This window comes from Anolis carolinensis, chromosome 3 (genome assembly GCF_035594765.1).
Source record: "Anolis carolinensis isolate JA03-04 chromosome 3, rAnoCar3.1.pri, whole genome shotgun sequence".
NCBI classification, from domain to species: Eukaryota; Metazoa; Chordata; class Lepidosauria; order Squamata; family Dactyloidae; genus Anolis; species Anolis carolinensis.
Window position 1 is genome coordinate 163,218,904 of NC_085843.1, and position 18,200 is coordinate 163,237,103.

The following is an 18,200-nucleotide window of genomic DNA, read 5'->3' on the forward strand; positions in this document are numbered from 1 at the left end:
CACACCCCGGACTCTACACAGATATATATATTCTTTCCTTCCCTTACTTAGTTTATCCATACCTCACAACCTCTGAGGATGCCTGCCATAGATGTGGGCGAAACGTCAGGAGAGAATGCTTCTGGAACATGGCCACACAGCCCGAAAGACATACAACAACCCTATCTTGGTTTAGTCAATTTGAAGATGTATATTTTCAAAATTCTTATTTCACTTAATTCCACTAATGTTTTCTTTTCACTCAAGTCCAGGCAATTGAAGTTAAAGTATGTTTTATTGGTTCCCCGTCTTTATACATATAGTTATGATGATATGTTATACATACTGAAAAAATGGTCCTCTTGTCTTGAATTTTAGAGCAAAGGGCACTCTCTAGCTTACTTGGTAAATCTTTCTTTGCTGAACTCTTTGCAATAATCACCTGTAAGGGTAGCACTTGAAACCATATTTTTTCACATACTGAATATGCATAAGGCCAATTGTGTGAAAGAACAATATGGCAAGTAGATTCAGGTTCATCCTAGCAGATGATAACAGTACATTTCCCTCTGCTGAATTAAACTGTTCCACCTGCTTCCCTGTAAGCAGTTGCACAAGAGGTTGTACAACCATTTGAATAACTGTGTGTTCAGACATTTGCATAACTGTTTGCATGACAAAATTTGCAGTGGACATTACTTTGGGGCAAAATTTGAAGATATACAGCTATAGGCTTTGGACTAGTGCAATGACATAGTTGGATCCATAGTTGCACTAGTATATCATAAATCATTAAATTGTCACATTTGTACATGGTCCACTACAAAAACAATATAAATCTTTACTGCCATTTAACCAAACACCAAAAAAGAATAGTACCTGTTTTCATACCATTTCATACTAAAGCAAGAAGCTTTAGATCAGTGGTTCTCAACCTGGGGTCCCCAGATATTTTTGGCTTACAATTCCCAGAAATCCCAGCCAGTTTATGAGCTGTCAGGATTTCTGGGAGTTGAAGGCCAAAAACATCTGGGGACCCAGGTTGAGAACCACAGCTTTAGATTGTTTCTTTTTCAAGACACGTGAAGGCACCTAGCCCTCTGCCCTTCCACAATCACTGCCCTCACGAGAAAAGTAGCATGTCCAAAGGAAGAGGTTCATGTTCACATGGGGCTATCTGTACAAACTAAATCATGCTTTTTCCGGGTTTTTTGCTCATATGGGAAGTCTCTATACAAACAACAACTTCTCCTCTTCTGATGTGTTGCTATCTATGTGAGGACAGGGTAAGCTGTTACCTTGCTTCTGTGTTGGAGAAAGCAAAGTAAATCATGCTTAAATATACCTTTTCTGCATGAGGACTGAAGGAAAAGAGCAAATCGTGATAACATGATGGAGCCATCTGCACATTAGATTTGAGGAAGAGGCTGAATTCTGGATGGTATGATAATAAACAACAGGTTGAAAGAATTTTCTGAATGTGTACCATGTGGTAAATTAACACATCAAATATTAGCATGTTTCATATGCTTCTTTTACCTGATATGCTAGTTTACTATTGGAAAATAGTATTTTACCCCATGCAATCTTGTGGAGTACACCCCCAGAATCCAGTAATGTCAATCTATTGTGTTGCTTAGAGTGGATATGGTTGAAATGCTCTGGAACGAAAGTCTCTGACCATAGGGCCAGGCTGTGGCGCAGCTGGCTAGTAACCAGCTTCAATAAATCACTACTGACCGAGAGGTCATGAGTTCGAAGCCCGGGTTGGGTTAAGCCCCCAACCATTAAATAGCCCGGCTTGCTGTTGACTTATGCAGCCCCGAAAGACAGTTGCATCTGTCAAGTAGGGAAATTTAGGTACGTTTTATGCGGGAAGCTAATTTAACTAATTTACAACACCATAAAACTGCCAGTAAAACACGAGGAAAGGAATGAGGAAATACAGCCACTAGCGGACGGTGAAGCAACAGCTCCCCCTGTGGCCGGAATCGTGAAGCTGGAAAAATGTTAAATGCCTCTGTGTCTGTCTATACTGTATGTTGTTTGTCTGTTGGCATTGAATGTTTGCCATATATGTGTTCATTGTAATCTGGCCTGAGTCCCCTTCGGGGTGAGAAGGGCGGAATATAAATACTGCAAATAAATAAATAAATAAATAAATAAAACAATTCCAAAGCTGAATTCCAAAATCCAAATTGTTTTATTGGCTGTGTAATATGATGAAGAATTTGGGACCAATTCAGAATGCACCAAGGAAATGTGCATTTTACACTAGGGAAAACTGTATTATGCCTCGGAAATAATATAGTTAGGGACATGTAAAATGGCTAGATTTTAGACCTGGTATATTTGGAAACTAATTATTTTCCATTCTCAAATTCTTTTTCTGGCTGATGTAGTGGCTATTGGTTTTGACCCCTGCCACAACTATCAACCCAAATGTAAGTAACCTGATAATTTTGAATCTTAAGTTCTAACTCAGATAATCTAGTATCCTGGGCAAAAGAATCCCTCTTAATCCCCATGTTTGTACATCCCTCACAGGTCTGAACATACTCTTTGTTCAACCCCAGTAGGTCCCATGCTGTGAACCTGACAATAGAAACCCGTTGCTGATTTGTATGCACGTGCCAACCATGCCAACCAATTAACACCCCAATGGTTCCAATACAAGAAGACAGACAGCCCTGGTATAAGTGCAGCTTAACTTTGCATCATGTGTGTGTTTGTGTGTGTGTGTCACAGAGAGGGGGTACTGATATAGGCACAGCTAAATGTTGAATTGTGTGTGGTGTGTTTGAGAGAGGGAGAAGTAAGGACACAGAATACAGCATCTGCTCAACCATTTTGACCAGCAAACATACAAAAATACCTATGTTTGGCCCAAGAAAATAGAAAAAAAACAATAACTCTCTGATTAATTTTGACTACATAGTGATGCCTTCACACCACTCTTTATGGCTTGTTTTCCTCATTTGGGTAACTGCAAGATTTGTTCTACAAACATCTCATGTGCGCTTTTGTATATGTGTCTCTCCTCCCGTCTTGACTATATTGCCGTTGTTTGGTTCCTCATTGCAATTCATACGCCTGTCATTTTCGAGTGTCACCAGCTCCTGCCGAGCTGATTAAAAAGCAAACAAAAAGAGAGTGAAAGAGAGAGAGAGAGATTGAGAGAGGGAGGGGGAAATAGCTGTATAAATAAAAAATTACAGTCTGTCACATTTGAAAAGGGAGACCATGTTTAAAATACTAGTTTTTATTTTATGTTTTAAGAAAATACTTGTTTCCTCCTGGTTATGACTACCATGGGGGGAGGGAAGAAGGGGAAAACTAATGGGTTGTTTTTAGTGATTAAGTGGTTAATGATTTAATGAACTAAAAAAAATCTCATTTGTTGCATCCCTTGGATTTAGAAAAACCTCAAAGAGCTGATTTTCTGTGTACCTCAGTCCAATATTGCTACCTGCTGGGATATGAACACAATCTCTAAATAAATTGCAAGTGGCCGTGGGCAAATGGAAGAGCTTCTCTTTGATCTTCCTAGAGAGAATGAAGTCAAATGTTCAATCAATCAATCAAATTCATAACTTCTAGCTACAATCGGCCTGACAACAGCCTATTATTTATTTTTAAAATCATATATTTCATTATTGCAAAACACACAGGCTCTCATGGGGGGAAAGGAACTAAATTATTGATAAGCCTTATATGTGACTGAGTTTGTTGTTTCTGACATGCTTGTCACTAACTATTGTCAGGAAGAATTTACTAAGATGTTGAGTCGGAAAAGTTGGCAGTGAATGTGTGTTGTGCCAAATTTAAACTGGGTAGAATAAACTTTAATGGCCTCTTTCTTATAGAATTCCTAGTTGGTAAAGACAGCTGAAGGCAGAATAGCTTTCTAGTGTATGTGTGAAGGGGGGTCTGTACTGTAAAAAAAACACACCTGACAACAACCCCCTTCCCTCCCACCTTTGTTTTAATTGCCTGAAAATGAGATTAGGCTTTGCTTTAAAATCTACCCACCTAGAAAAGGCAGAAAACTATTAATTGATTTCCATCTTTCTGGAAAAAAAGTCATTCCCAATTTACAGGATTACAGAAACCAAAAAAAAGTGAAGACAATTAACCAGCCCATGTATCTCAAGGGCCTCTCTTTACTGGAATAGCTGTCAAAATAGCAGAACAGTTGCAAAGGGTTGTGGGGGTGGAAGCCACTTTATAAAACAACCATGTAAGAAGAGTTACCTTGGGCATAGTTGTAGAAAAAGTCCACGTGCCCACAAATGCATTAAATGTCTGCTTGTAACCCTGATTAACAATGACATTGCTAACCTGGGGTGACCTCTGTATTTGTGTTACTTATTTAGGGCAATCTGTTTGTATTGCTATAAAATATCCAGAGGAATAGATCCTAAACATCTATTGGTCTTGGGTTTTTTTCCAGTATATACCATGTTTGGAAAAACAGCAACAACACTAGAGTGTTAAGTCTGATCTTTCTCAAAGATCTGCAGATCTGCAGTAGTATAGCTACGAATTCATCTTAGGCGATCCCTCGTAGTTCGAGGATGATGGCCCTCCATTTCTTGGAAGACGCCTCTGTGGGATTTTTTTAAATGTGTGGAGGTCAGTGCATGGCCGGTCAACACACAGTCTTCACAGATTGAGGTCCCAGCAGTGGTGTGATTAACACAACAAGAGTGGCTTCTTAGTCTATTGCAGCTTTCTTCTGCCTTCACAGCCGTTGTAACATGTACCATATTATCCTCCGCCTGCTCCGCCATTGAGGTCTTTGGGTCTTCGAATTGTTCTTGGTCTGGATCCTCCCCCTGTGGCCACTCCTGGGAGTGTGTGACTGCAGTGGTTGTGCCCACAGGTTCATTGGAACACGCAAGCCCCCTCACCACGTCAAGGTGACAATCCATCGAGGAGGAGCTATGAATTACCATATGCAGGAGACAACAGTGGGGAAGTGCTATTGGCCTCTGGTGTTCCAACAGGCATCTGATTGAATATTAAGTGAGAGCTGGACTAGAAAGGCCAAGGTTCTTATGCCTTGATAGGGAGTCACCTTTTTAATGAATTGAATGATGTGTTATCGATAGCTTTCATGGCCGGAATATATACCTCACAACCTCTGAGGATGCCTGCCATAGATGTGGGTGAAACATCAGGAGAGAGTACTTCTGGAACATTGCCCCACAGCCTGGAAAACACACAACAACCCAATTGAGTGATGAATTACACTGAATTCTGACAAATTCTTATATAAAATTTCAATGTGATCTGTATGTAAATGTGCAAATCATAGAAGTGATCCATGGAACTAAATTAGAGTGGAGAGGAAAGAAATGGGATGGTAGGATGGAGATGAGTGCAGGGATGGACAATCATGTTTCTGCTCATGGTGAAACAAGATTGGGTGATGGCTATTGATGGTGTATATCAGCAACCAATTCAAAAGCATGCACTGTTGAATTCAACATGACCTAGGGCTTCATCACATTGAGATCCTACAGCAGTGGCATTTTTGGTCAGTGGGGCAAGTCTGATGGGCAACATGGGAACCCATCACCCCATGCCCTGCATCACCCCCTTCCCCATCCCATGGGGAGAAGTGTTGCTGCGCAGTTTCCCCCCTCCCCATGCTGTCTCAGTTGGGCAATGTCCTAAGATGCTGCCTGTACAGTGCCCTGCCAGAAGTAGCCTTGCGTCATATGATGGGCTCCATTGGGCTCCATCAAAGAAGCATTCTGGAAGCATCCTCAGACACTTTCTGAAGATAATGTGATGAAGTCCTTAGTCTCAAGTAAGTGCATGCACAGAATATAATGTAATTGTTCACAGAGCTTCCTCCTCCAAAAAAAAACAACCCCCTCTTAGACAGTTATTATCTTGAGTGATGACACCAACAGATCCTTTCCATAAGACATGGTGACACATACCATCTGTACTCAGATGCTCTTCTGATCTTGACATTTTTTGAATTTGGTCACAGACCATTCTGAAGAAAAATGGTCTTCAATCTTTGGAAACCAAATGAAAGATATCATTTTTTTCAGTGACTGGAAAGTTAGAATTATTCATCCAATGCTCCACTAGTAACATTAAAATCATCTGAATGTTACAATCTTCTTACTCATAGTAAAGAACATTCTCTTATCTATCTGTCATCTACTTTTGTTTAGACTGACCATTGCCCAACTATCCAGAGGGAAAGGACAAAATGAATGGGAGATTCTGCTCCTTCTCCTTGTTCAGAGAAGACAAGTGGAGAGAAAGGGGGGGGGGGCAGCCAGAGGAAAGAGAGACATGGCTAAAGTGCCCCAGATTTTGGCAGTGACAGTCTGTTGGGGAAGTAGCTCTTAGCAGGTGCCCATCAATTTCAACTTTTGGTGCCAATCTAATACAAAATGGAGGTATTATTGCAATTGCCAGATACCTGAGGGCATTTATGTCCATACCAGAAATTGACTCTTATTTTCTCTCTGAAAGTATAATTAGTGAATGAAGACTGATATAATGCTAAAGGGCTGGAAATAATTTTGTAGGAATTAACATGTGCTAACCATAGTGCAGCCTTAGGCAGAGTTCTTTGTTTTGTTTTGATATTGACATTGAATTCAAGGAATGTCTCTATTTATTTTTAAGGTATTTATTTTCCAGGCATTTTTAGTAAAAAAAGGAAAAACATGTCATGGTGAGAATTCTAGAAATAAAATAATACCCAGTGACAAAACTCTGAAAAAGTAATCACAACAAATTTGATGTGCATTTGTTTAACTTCTGCCATAACCTGATGCTCCTATAATAACTTGATTTTTGTTTTGAGACAACCATAGAGAATGCTAGCAACAGGAGTTGTGTGAGTGTGTGTGTGTGTGTGGTGGTGGTGGGGGGTCATAATAATGTTACCACAGAGCTAGACCTACAAAGAAAATCAAGTCTATTGGTAAAATGTAAATATAAAGATGGAGAACATAGAATGTTATCCCCACTCTTGATAGCAAATTGCACACCTGAAGACAACATTTCAGTAATCACCCCCTTAATAGTTTTATTATGGAGCCTCCATTGGCCTAGGGGATAAAAGCCTCGTGACTTGAAGGTTGGGTTGCTGACCTAAAAGCTGCCAGGTTCGAATCCCACCCGGGGAGAGTGCGGATGAGCTCCCTCTATCAGCTCCAGCTCCATACGGGGACATGAGAGAAGCCTCCCACAAGGATGGTAAAAACATCAAAAACATCCGGGCGTCCCCTGGGTAACGTCCTTGCAGACAGCCAATTCTCTCACTCCAGAAGCAACTCTGGTTGCTCCTGACACGAAAAAAAAAGTTTTATTAGAATCATAAACAGACTCCATAAACTGGATTACAAGTAGTCCCCTCAATCCTCATGAATCCCAAAGGGGCTTTATCTTCTAAATATCATATCACACCAACAGAAGACTCCCATAAGGATAGGCAGGTAAGAACTACCTTTGCTGTCATAGTTGTCATTCATGCTTTGAAAGAGTCCTGGTGCCATTAGCACACATGACTTTAACGGTCATGGTGCCATTGTATGGAATCTTGAGATGTGTAATTTCATGAGATATTTAGAATTCTCTGCCAGAGAGTTTTTTGTTGTTGTTCATTCATTCAGTTGCTTCCGACTCTTTGTGACCTCATTGACCAGCCCACGCTAAAGTTCCCTGTCAGCTGTCACCACCCCCAGCTCCTTCAAGGTCAAGCCAGTCACTTCAAGGATACCATCCATCCATCTTGCCTTTGGTTGGCCCCATCTTCCTTTTTCCTTCCATTTTCCCAAGCATCATTATTTTCTCCAAGCTTTCCTGTCTTCTCATTATGTGGCCAAAGTACTTCATCTTTCCTCTAATAGAGTTTTAGCAAACGACAAATCCTAGGATTATGTAGAATGAAGCCATGGAAGAGATAGAGAGGAATTGTAGTGGTATAATTGGTCAATGTGAAAAGGACACAATTACATTATTTTCCTGGTCCAACAAACATCAAATAAGAACTATCACATTCAGTATTGAAGTATCAAAAGACAACAGTCACTTTGTGAAAGCAAAGTGCTGTGTATCTTTAGCAAACATCTTTGGGTCACAACCTGTTTTATTATTAACTGAACAGAGAAGGGAGTGCTTCTTTGGTTAACGTGAGTTACAAGAGTTCTTCCAGTGTTAAAAGTTTTAAAACTATATTGCTTATCAAAATAATACCCGTTTGACTAATATCATGGAATGTGGCATCCACAATGACTTCTACAACTGAAAATTGTTCAGAACTTCAAACCAATTTGATGAAAATTGTCACTGGCACAACAAGTTAAGGGTTTCTGAAAATGGCACGTTAACTACTTTTACGTCAATTTTCACCTGCCAGCTCACAATAGATTATTGAGAGGACTTCTCATTAGAAATCAGATGCTCCACAAATCAATAGAAGAGTAAGAGATATTTTCTCATCTCGGAAACTCTGTTAACCCTCATGGATTTTGGCCCTGAAAGACTGAAGAACATGTGGTTGTACATAAGCTAGACTTGTGACAGCCTAAATTGTTAGTAAATTCAATTATTGACCATTCACAACATGATCTCTCATTATATGCCAGGATTAAAAAGATGGAAGTTTTGGGTTCCAATTTCCTGATCTGGGCCACTGTGAAATAACTTCAACTTTGGTTTCAAAATGGAAGAACCTTTATAATTGAACTAGCTGTGCCCGGCCACGCGTTGCTGTGGCTTTTTTTAGGTGTTTCTGTGTCTTAGAGGGGGGAATCCTTTGTTGGGAGGTGTCAGGTGGCCCTGATTGTTTCCTGGATGGAATTCCTTTGTTTTCAGAGTGTTGCTCTTTATTTTGTGTTTTGAGATGAAAGAGTGATGAGTACCGAATGGGTTTGGACCTTCAAAGAGTGGGTGTTTCCCTGTTTGGGGGGGGGATCCTTTGTTGAGTGTAAGAATGTAGAGATGTGGATGAGGGGTTGTATTGTCAATTTTCTAGGTGGGGGGGGGGCTTTAGTTTTGTTGTTTTGCCCGGTGGAGCGACACCATTATCCTTTTATATATATAGAAGATGTATATTGTATTATTTATTTCTCACATTTATATCCCACCCTTCTCACCCAAAAGTTGAAGTAGCAACTGATAAAGCATGTGGTAGAAGCAATGTACTTCATGTTTCTCTCTCACCTTGTGTCTCTGGCACTTTCCTTGTACATTTCTGCACATATCTTTTCCATATAATATAGTCATGGGAATCCAGAATGAATACAAACCCAATTTTTAATTCAGTGTTCACCATACATCAATTGCAATTAAAAGACAAACACAATTGCCTATTAAGGGTGACTAGGTTTAAAAACACATTGAAGATTTCCAAGTTGAGATCTCCATAACTTAATACAGGTCTGCATCAATATTTTAAATAAATGCTTAATTGATTTTACAAGATCTACTCTGCACATTAAATGGAACCCCTTGTTATTTCAAGAATATAGGACACTGGTTTCATTAGAAACTAGTGAGCACAAAGACAAAGGAACGAAAGATGTGAAGGGGGTGTAAATTATGATCCTCTGGGCCTGCCAAAAACTAGGGTGTGTTTTGGGACATCCAACACTTTGCATACAACTGTATTATGAACACCAGAATGTTTAGCTTTCATGTAGACACTCAAACCAAATTTGGATTGAAACATAAAGGAAAAACACATTTCTCCTGACATTTAATGTAGTCCAATGACAAGCAACATCATTGCATTTTCTTTTATGATGCAAGTTCTGTAAGTGATACCAGTTGTCATCAAACATCATAAAAAACCAAGCATGCCTCAAGTCATCAATATTTATTGTTGTTTTTGAACAGAGCCCTGGTTTCAATTTGGTACAGATGGCTTTCATTTTTTTCCATGGAAAACTTAAACCAGCCATATCTAGTATTGTGTGTCAAGCTGGGAAAGATCTGCTGACATGATGCAATTGAGCTACATGGGCAGCTGGAGCAACAATGCCCTCTTTCACACATGGCAAGTGTTTATAAATGGAAGATGTGTGTGTGCTGGGTGGCACAATAAAGTTAATAGACTGTAAAGAAATATTGGTCCTCCATACTTCAAATCTCCGTTTGATTGTGCATCGTGTTAATCTGACCACTTGTTGCATTTTCAACTTCCAGTGAATTGGTAAATGGTCATGATGGATATATCAAAATATTCAGACTCTGGAAAAGGTTCCTATTTTGGACCACAGATCCCCAAATATGTAAATTGTGTCAAAAATCCCCTTTTATCTCCAGTGGCTGATGCTGTATTATTACTCATTTGTTCTGATTTTATGTGTTTTATTGTATTTTTAAAATCTTTAAATTGTTTATTTTATTTGATTTATGTTATTACTGTTTTTGTTTTGATATTCGTTGTAATTGCTTTATTCTGTTTTGTTTTGGGCATCGCCCCATGTTAACCGCCCCAAGTCCCTTCGGGGAGATGGTGGCGGGATAGAAAAATATATTGGGTTGTTGTATGTCTTTCGGGCTGTGTGGCCATGTTCCAGAAGTATTCTCTCCTGACGTTTCGCCCACATCTATGGCAGGCATCCTCAGAGGTTGTGAGGTATGGATAAATTAAGTAAGGAAAGGAAAGAATATATATCTGTGTATAGTCCAAGGTGTGGCAAGAGTTCTTTGTCACTGGGAGCCAGCATTAATGTTTCAGTTAATCACCCTAATTGGCATTGGAGATGTTTTGTCCCTTGCCTGGGGGCATCCTTTGTTCAGTCAAGTCCTTATTGTGTTGGTTCCCATCTACTGTTTTGATTTTGGAGTTTTGTAATACTGGTAGCCAGATTTTGTTCATTTTCATGGTTTCTTCCTTTCTGTTGAAGTTGTCCACATGCTTGTGGATTTCAATGGCTTCTCTGTGTAGTCTGACATGATAGTTGTTAGAATGGTCCAGCATTTTTGTGTTCTCAAATAGTATTCTGTGTCCAGGCTGGTTCATCAAATGCTCTGCTATGGCTGATTTCTCTGGTTGAATTAGTCTGCAGTCTTTCATGTTCTTTGACTCTTGTTTGGGCGCTGCGTTTGGTGGTCCCTATGTAGACTTGTCCACAGCTGCATGGTATCCAGTAGACTCCTGCAGAGGAGAGAGGATTCCTCTTGTCCTTCGCTGTCCGTAGCATTTGTTGGATTTTCTTTGTGGGTCTGCAGATAGTTTGTAGGTTGTGCTTTTTCATCAATTTGCCTATGCGGTCAGTAGTTCCCTTGATGTATGGTAAGAACACCTTTCCTCTGGGTGGATCTTAGTCTTGACTCTCATGGTTTGTTCTTGGCCTTGCAGCTCCTCTGATGTCTGTGGTGGAGTATCCATTGGCCTGTAGAGCCCAGTTTAGGTGGTTTAGTTCACCTTGAAGGAGGTGAGGTTCGCAGATTCTTTGTGCACGGTCTGTCAGGGCTTTGATTGTGCTCCTTTTTTGACTTGGGTGATGGTTGGAGTTTTTATGAAGGTATCTATCTGTGTGTGTAGGTTTTCTGTAAACTGTGTGGTCCAATTGTTGATTGGGTTTGCGGATGACCAGAACATCTAGAAATGGCAGTTTTCCTTCCTTTTCTTTTTCCATGGTGAATTGGATGTTTGGGTGGATGCTGTTAAGATGGTCCAGGAACTTGCTGAGTTCTTCCTCTCCATGGCTCCAAATTGTGAAGGTGTCATCTACGTATCTGAACCAAACAGTTGGCTTTTTTGGTGCTGTTTCTAGGGCCTGTTTTTCAAAGTATTCCATATAGAAATTTGCTACTACTGGGCTGAGAGGGCTCTCCATGGGCACTCCATCCTTCTGTTCATAGAATCCAGTGTCCCACTGAAAGCAGCTAGTGGTGAGGCAATGGTGAAACAGGGCTGTGATGTCTTCTGGGAAGTTTTGTTTGATTAGTGTGAGGGTGTCAGCTACTGGGACTTTGGTAAAAAGGGACACCACATCAAAGCTGATCAGGATGTCCTTGGTGCTTAGATTGAGGTTGCTGATCTTTTCTAAAAAGGTTGTAGAGTCCTTGATATAATGTGCAGTGAGCCCAATGTGGGTTTGTAGCTGTGTAGCCAGAAATTTTGCCAGGTTGTAAGTCGGCGATCCAATGGCACTTACAATGGGTCTGAGTGGGATGGAGTCCTTGTGGATTTTGGGGAGTCCGTAAAGCCTGGGTGGGAGGGCTTCTGATTTGCACAGCTGTTGGCATATGTCAAAGTTAATGGAGGAGTTCTTGATTAGAGTGTTCGTTTTTCTGGTGATTTTGTTAGTAGGGTCTTGTTTCAGTTTCTTGTAAATTGTGGGATCTAGAAGAAAAATATATTATTATTATTATTATTATTATTATTATTATTATTTTATAAATCTAACATTTTCTTGTATTTGCTTCATTTTCTATTTGTAAAATGTTTGAGCTCTGGAAACAATGATCACAACTGACAATCCTACTACGTTTTGACAGTGATAAAATCCACGAACAAGTGCAATCCACTTTCTTCATAGGTATGGAATAAAATAAATGTTTCTTCAGTAGTGCCATTTCAGACCACTTTTTACATGTGATAACTTAGCATGTTATGCAAACTGGTCATCTTTTTAATCCTATTTTTAGGGCAGCAAAAATAAGTAAAAAGAAAATGAAGCAAATGCAAGAAAAACACAACAATGCAAAAAGCGGGTGGGAATCCTGGGAAAGACCATACTGTGAGCATATAGATACTAAACATACATTCCACAGGGGTAATAATGTCATAGAATTAAAATTTGAGAAGCATAAACCCCGTAAGGGAGGTAATTCCACTAAAAACCTACTGAATAACAAAGTATAGGAAGTCAAGTTCTGAGTGATATGCACATATGTTCCAGGGTCAATTTGGTCCTTTACAAAGCTGCTATTCTGTCAGAACAAATTCTTATTTATACTTTTATTTTTTGATTTATTTACTGATCCTTTGGCTTGAAATGGCTCATAAAAATATCAACTCACAAATGAATTCATAAAAACTGAAAAGTAGAAGACTTAAAAAAAGTTGTCTGAGGATAGAAATGTGTATTTCATTTCAAGATGATGGGGAAAGGTAGCAATAATAACAATGCAATCCTACATATGTCTTAAATTTCACTGATTTCAGAAGAACTTACTCCCTGGTCAGTCTATATAGGCATAGGGCAACAACAGATGTGCAACATTAAAAAGAACAACTTAAAATCAAATAAGAACTCATAATGTTTTCATTATTTCAGCACTTAACCTCCTAACCTAAAGAGCATCCAGGCTTACCCACTGTCTTGCAAATGGCCACCCACCCCAGATCTCTGTGTGAAACTATTTTCAAACCTTTGCTTGCAAACAGAAAAAAACATTTAATTTCAAATCTTTTGTTATCTTTCTCCTTTTCTCCTCCTTTCTAAAGGGACAGGTGACCAGTTCTCTAAGGCCTCAGACCTCCTGCTTTATTTCCCTTCTTATACTGGACACAGCAGACAACTAGCTTGCCCTCTTGAAAGTTGTAGCATCACATTGATTTCTGAAAACCCTCCTTTGTTATTGTGTGACAGCCTACTGTGTCCCCACTGAACTCCTCATTCATTACCTGGCCGAATACTTTTCTGACGGCAGCTACAGAAGCACTAAAGCTTTGCTTTGCTCCTTATTCACAGTGGAAACAAACGGCTCAAGAGACCTGCATGCTAGATGGTGGGTGGTCCAGTAAGGCTAAAGTAGCAGATTGAAACTCAACCAATACAGAAACTTTTGTAATCTGACTGCTTCTTTCTCCATTTTTTGCCCCATGCACTTTATTTCCAGGCACACCTGAATGTTTTGTCAAGAGCTTTAAAGATATACATGTGGAAGGAAGTGAGGCCATAGCTGCTACTGGGGACATTTGCCTAGCATTACTGATGTTGTTTTTTAACAACCAGCTAAAAACCGACATATGCACTAAATGCTATAAAACAGAGATGTGGTCTGATTTTTACAACTGACACTTTTAACCCTCAACAGGGAGACAGGACATTTTAGTTCCTCTAGGTTCACATTTTCATCAACACTGGAGGTTAGTTCATTAGGGCTGCTCAGGCTACCATAACCAGTCCACTCCTTCCTAACTCATTACTTGACTTCCTCCTTAGTCAATCTCTCCATATTTGTAGAACTCAGCAGGCAAATCCCTCCCTACATAGACTCACAGGTGCACAAAGGGTTTTTTTTTTTGCTTACTTTTAAGCTACTTGAAACTTTAACAGCCTCCATTCCTACCAAAGCCAGGCACTATTGACCACAACAAAGGTCCCAGCTGCTATTTTGAGTGCCTAATTGCTTAGTTATTCCATAAGAATCTATTGACCAGAGCTTCAGCCTACAGAAGGTTTCTAGACTGAAAAACTGGGGAGGGCTCCTGTATCTTTCATGTTGACGTACAAGAGGAGTTTTCAGCAGGTGCTTTGTTATGTAGTTAGGTGTTACTAAGTGGAGTCAGGGTTTTCTATTGCACTTATTTGCTGTTCAAGAGAAACCACATAGTTCTTTGGCTACTTCATCTATATATATAAAAGGGTAATGAAATTTTGGCCTAGGACAAAACAACAAAACTACACATCCCAGAAACACTAAACTTGGCAGCACAATCCCTCAACCATGCCTCTACGTTCATTCAACAAAAAGAAAAGAAAAATAAAGTCCTAATTAGAGGGAGAGGAATAATTGTTTTTATCCAATTGCTGCCAGTTCGAAGGCTAAGCTCCGCCCACTTGGTCTCCTAGCAACACACTCAGTCCAGGGGACAGGCAGAGTTAGGCCTCACTTAGGCCTCTTCCACATTGCCTATAAAATACAGATTATCTGATTTTAACTGGATTATATGGCAGTGTAGACTCAAGGCCCTTCCACACAGCTATATAACCCATTTATAATCTTATATTATCTGCTTTGAACTGAATTATCTTGACTCCACACTGCCATATAATCCACTTCAGTGTGCAGTCGGACACAACTGGACTTAATGTCAGGAGAAAACCTTTACCCTTTACCTTAACTACCACCAATTCCTCAATACTTTATTTCCCATACCACCATACTTCGCCACAGCAACGCATGGCCGGGCACAGCTAGTCTATATATATAAAAGGGTAATGAAATTTCGGCCTAGGACAAAACAACAATACTACACATCCCAGAAACACTAAACTTGGCAGCACAATCCCTCATCCATGCCTCTACGTTCATTCAACAAAAAGAAAATAAAAATAAAGTCCTAATTAGAGGGAGAGGAATAATTGTTTTATCCAATTGCTGCCAGTTCGAAGGCTAAGCTCCACCCACTTGGTCTCCTAGCAACCCACTCAGCCCAGGGGACAGGCAGAGTTAGGCCTCGCTTAGGCCTCTTCCACACTGCCTATACAATACAGATTGTCTGATTTGAACTGGATTATATGGCCGTGTAGACCCAAGGCCCTTCCACACAGCTATATAACCCATTTATAATGGACTTAATGTCAGGGGAAAAACTTTACCCTTTACCTTAACTACCACCAATTTCTCAATACTTTATTTCCCATACCACCATACTTCGCCACAGCAACGTGTGGCCGGGCACAGCTAGTCTTTCTATAAAAGAAGACACATAGTAACTATTAAAAGCAATAGGCAAAGAGACCATATTGCAGAATGTCTAATTGCATTGGGAAGTCAACTACAATGTTCCCTCACTACTTCGCGGTTCATTTTTCGCGGATTCGCTGTTTCGCGGTTTTTCAATAAACTCTAAAATAATATTATAAATCATAAAAAATTACAATTTACAGCCTAAGGAAGGGAGGAAGGAGAAACCGAAGGGAGAAAAAAGGAGCCCAAGCGGCAACGGGAGCAAAAGGAGGTGATTTATCAACACACGATTGGTTGATAAAGACTTAAAATAGTGTATAACTACTAAAATAATGTATAAATATTAAAATAAATATAGCGTCCCTACTTCACGGATTTTTCACTTATTTCACTTATAACTCCCATGATAAGTGAGGGAACCCTGTATAGATAGGGAAAGAATACAGATGTTTCTTCTTGTAAACATGGATCATGTGCAGAGATGTAATCTTTTCTGAAAGAGTTCTGTGAGTAAAAGATGATCAGAGAAAATTGAGAGAAGATCATGCAAAAACATGGAAACATATAATCAACATCTGTAAGGATTTCATGTCGGTAATGTTTTTCAAGCCACAAATCAAAAAGCTGATACAGCAATGCCACAGAAATGCATAAAATCAGCATAAAAATTACCTTCCCACCGGAGCGGTACCTATTGATCTACTCACATTTGCATGTTTTCGAACTGCCAGGTTGGCAGGAGCTGGGGCTCACAGCGGGCGCTCATTCCACTCCCGGGATTTGAACCTGGAACCTTTCGGTCCAAAAGTTCAGCAACTCAGCACTTTAACACACTGTGCTGAGCTGATTAAGATGATTGTCTTAATCATCTATTGATCTACTCACTTTTCTTTCCCTTTTCTTTAATTTTTCTTTTATTATTACTTTGAATTTTTTAATAAAGATTATATATATATATATATATATATATATATATATGTGTGTGTGTGTGTGTGTGTGTATATATGTGTATGTGTGTATGTGTGTTTTATATATATATATACACACACACACACACACACACACACACAGTAGAGTCTCACTTATCCAACGTTCTGGATTATCCAACACATTTTTCTAGTCGATGTTTTCAATAAATTGTGATATTTTGGTGCTAAATTCGTAAATACAGTAATTACTACATAGCATTATTTTGTATTGAACTACTTTTTCTGTCAAATTTGTTGTATAACATGATGTTTTGGTGCTTTCTTTGTAAAATCATAACCTAATTTGATGTTTAGTAGGCTTTTCCTTAATCCCTCTTTATTATCCAACATATTTGCTTATCCAACGTTCTGTCGGCCCGTTCATGTTGGATAAGTGAGACTCTACTCTGTGTGTGTGTGTGTGTGTGTGTGTGTGTGTGTGTGTGTGTATATATATATATATATATATATATATATATACTAGCTTTGCCCAGCCACGCGTTGCTGTGGCTATGGGAATCCTTTGTTGGCCAGATGGAATAGCAGTGAATAGCCTTGCAGTCTCAAAGCCTGGCCGTTTTGTGGAGTAGCTGGAGCTTTTTGTTGTATGAACGTAGAGGCATGGATGAGGGGTTGTGCTGCCAAGTTTAGTGTTTCTGGGATGTGTAGTTTTGTTGTTTTGTCCTAGGCCGAAATTTCATTACCCTTTATTTATATATATATATATATATATATATATATATATATATATATATATACATACACTAGCTGTGCCCGGCCACGCATTGCTGTGGCAAAGTGGTGGTGGTATTGGTTAAAAATTGTTGTGTAATTTTTATTTGACATTTGTATTTTTTTTATTAATTTTATTGTAAGTTATCTTTTTATTTATTATATTTTATTATTTTCTTGTATTATTTTTAGTTATTTTCTGTTATTATAGTATTTTATTGTATTAATTTTTTAGTGTTTTTAATTATTTTTAGTGTTTTTTTATTATTTTTTATTGGGTTGCTAGAAGACCAAGTTGGAGGAGCTTAGCCTTCTAACTGGCAGCAATTGGATAAAAGCAATTATTCCTCTCTCTCTAATTAGGACTTTATTTTTCTTTTCTTTCTGTTGTATCAACCTAGAGGCGTGGATGATGGGTTGTGTTGTCAAATTTCGAGGTTGGGGGGCCTGTAGTTTTGTTGTTTTGTGGGTCGCCGTGATGCCATCACTCTTTATATATATATATATATATATATATATATATATATATATATATCTCAGAAATCTTCTCAGAACTGTTTCTGTGTGTATGTATGGGCTTTTTTTAAAAGCCTGGCTCAGCTTTAGTAATAACCGATACTAAGCATGGTGTTAGTTTTTAAGAAGCACACTGTTTTTATTTATCAAGAACTGGTGTTTATCACTATGGGAAGAAGTCTAATTAACAGTGACAAGTTCTGCTTTCCCCACATGTGGGCACACTCAAATACCACATCATCACCCCAAGCTGATGTGATAGAAGTGAACTTGCTGTCCCCAAACTGGACTTAAAACTGTTAACCTGGGGAAACGTAATCAAATTAGCACAATACAGGAGAATGTGTCTCTTAATCCAAATGCTGA

At 39.1% G+C, this 18,200-nt stretch overlaps 1 long non-coding RNA gene across 1 annotated transcript in view; it reads left to right on the forward strand.

Annotated features, from left to right (window-relative positions):
• Positions 1-2,379: 2,379 nt before the first annotated feature.
• Positions 2,380-18,200, forward strand: part of LOC103279472 (uncharacterized) — a 99,327-nt gene continuing 83,506 nt past the window's right edge. Inside the window, exon 1 of the long non-coding RNA XR_010004449.1 lies at positions 2,380-2,423. This is a non-coding gene — a long non-coding RNA (uncharacterized LOC103279472). The remainder of the gene's footprint in view (positions 2,424-18,200) is intronic.